The sequence below is a fragment of the Volvox carteri genome (genome assembly GCF_000143455.1).
Source record: "Volvox carteri f. nagariensis unplaced genomic scaffold VOLCAscaffold_100, whole genome shotgun sequence".
Classification (NCBI taxonomy): Eukaryota; Viridiplantae; Chlorophyta; class Chlorophyceae; order Chlamydomonadales; family Volvocaceae; genus Volvox; species Volvox carteri.
Genome location: NW_003307643.1, coordinates 90786 through 93552, shown reverse-complemented (window position 1 = coordinate 93552; position 2767 = coordinate 90786).

Here is a 2767-nt window from a genome sequence, read left to right as displayed (position 1 = left end):
CTCCACACAGAGCCCTCCAGCTGCCTGCTGCTCTTTATAACCTACCTGGCGACACTGATGCACAGCTACAGCCTGGATACCGTATACGCGGCTGTAGCACCAACCGCAACTCTACCGTCGCCATCACCATCACCACTGCCAATGCAGCAGCAGCAGCAGGAGGCGCAAGCGGCGGTGGATGCTGCAGGTGGCAGTAGCAACGGCGTCGGTGGACGTGGCGGCGTGGCGTTGCCTGCGGTTGCGGGTACGGCAACCCCCGCGGTGGCGGCGTCGGCGGCTGGACCACTGCTGTCGTTCCGTCGGCTGGTCTGGCAGCTGCGGGAGGTACGACGGCTCGTACTGCACTTGGTACGGGTGTACGGGTGAGTACGGGTGAACTGTGTTCTCCCACACCCTGCTGCCCTCCCCCCGGAGCTGGTCAGTGAATATATTCCTGATGCAGCATTTGTTTTCCCCTGGACTATATTTGCTTCACTCGCCAGTCGTTCGTCTTGCGCCCCGGAACTAAGTCTTGTATTTTCCTCCCAACACGGGACACGCCCAACTCCCAACGGCCGACTGGCAACTCCCAACTGCCAACGTCCAACTGCCAACGCCCAACTGCCAACGCCCAACTCCCAACAACAGGATGATCACTTCCCAACACGAGGTGGGGCCTTTCTGGGTCAACCTGCACCTGGCGCAGCTGCCGTCAGCGTCGCCGCCGCAGCAGCAGCAGCAGCAGCAGCAGCAGCAGCAGCAGGGCCAAAGCCTTTCCGGATCTCAGCAGGTGCTGACGGCGGCGGCGGCGGCGGGGACCCCGGCTGGCGGCGGCGCCACCGCCCCCGAGACCATGGAGCGTGGAACGGGTGACGGCGGCTGCGGCGGCAGCGGCGGAAACGGCAACAGACATCAGGCTGTGCAGCTGCAGCCGGAGCCGGCGGCAGCGCCGGTGGCGCTACCGACGCCGCTGGCGCCGCCGTCAGGCATAGAAGGCGTTGACGGCGCCGAAGGCGGCAGCAGGGCGCCAATCGCCAATCCGGAGGCGGCGACGCAGACAACGTCCGCGTCGATAGAAGAGGCAAGTACGACAGTGACGTCAGGTGTCCAGCCCGAAGTACGGCAAGCGACGCTGCCGCCGGCAGGGGCGGTGACGGAGCTCATCCCGCACGACGAGGGGCAGCAGATGGTGGCTGCTTTGCAGCAGCTGCTGGCGGCTGTGTACGAGTACGGCCGCCGTATGTCGTACATGGAACAGCAAGAGGCTTTGATACGGCGACAGCGGCGGCGGCGACAGGTATGCGTGTTGTCTTTTTAAGGAAGTACGGATGTTTAGTTTTTTTATTGTTGCTAAGCGAGTACTGCTGCTGCTACCGCAAACGGTTAAAACACATAAGTTTATACATTTGCCCCGCGTCAGAAACCGCAGAATACAGGGATTGAACCTGTGCCACCGCTCCCGGCTTCCGCAAGTTCTGTGCCGCATCTGTGTGAAATCGTATTTCTTCAGAACCCAAAAATCAAAAGATGCAACATGCTCCTGAAAAGCACTTTGCACCTAACTGTAACATTCTTTGTATGTCCCTAAAAGCTCGTTTCAGATCTTGAATTTAAGATTTAAGATTTCTTCGGTTCGTACAACTTGTCCAAATTTACCATGCTAAGATTAAAAAAAATGTAAAGCGCCCGGCCTGTGCGGTGCTGCCGTTCGTTTACTCGGATTGCAGATCACGGAATGGGCGGTAGACGACGTAAATAGCGAGGCTGGGGAAGAGGAGGAAGAGGAAGGGGAGGACGTGGGGGAGGTGGACGGAGCGGCGACGGAGCGGCAGCGCAGCGGCGGCGACGGCAGCGGCAGCCGTCAAGCAGCTCTCCGTTCCGCGACAACAGCGGTGCCGAGCCCCCCCTATGCCGAATCGCCAGCAGCCGCCGCGGCCGCCGCTTCCGCCGCCGTTGCTGTCGCCCGCTTCGCGCGCTACAGCTTGCCGCAGCTACGGCTGCAGCACGGCCCTTTGCCGTCACGCAACGCCGTACACGTACTGCTGGAAGTGGTGCCGCCGGCGGCGCCGGCGCTCGAAGCCCCTGGCGCCGGCGACGGTGCCGATGACCTCGAATACTGCAGCTGTACGACCAGTCCCACACCTGCGCATGACGTGGCGGCTGTACTGCGATACTGTGCCGAGCTCTCACGAAGGTGAGCACCCTGACGAAGCCAGGGGGAGGGGTGGGAGGGGTGGGAGGGGTGGGAGAGGTGGGAGGGGGGGAGAGAAGAAGAAGAGTTAGTTTGGAAGGTGGTAACATTCGGAGCGCGGGATGTGGAGGGGGAAGAAGTGACTCCTTGGGGTTTGGATTGCGGCCTTTGGGTCCGTGTCGTACTGTACGATCCAGGTTGTACAATCCAGGTAGGGGAACTGAGGCGGGGGTGGGTTTTGGGTTTTGGGGTTTGGGGTTGTAGGCTTTTGTTTTGCGATGTGGTGATGCGGTTGCAATGTCTTTCCCCCGCCCCCCAAACCGATAGAAATAAATCTGGCATGTGCCGTACTGCACGGTACGGTACAATCCGCATGCGACAGGCAGAAGCAGCCAGTCCCTGTGCCATCTTTCAGGAGGCCGATCACGGCTGGTGTTGGCGGCGAGGGCGGCGGTTCGGCCGTACCGCTGCTGCCGCCGCTATCGCCAGTGCATCTGCCATCTGCTAGTGGCCCGTCTGCGTTTGCCGACACGCCGCGTACGACAGCGCAAGCGACATCCTCCACGAGCTCAATCCCAACTGCGACCGAAACCGGCC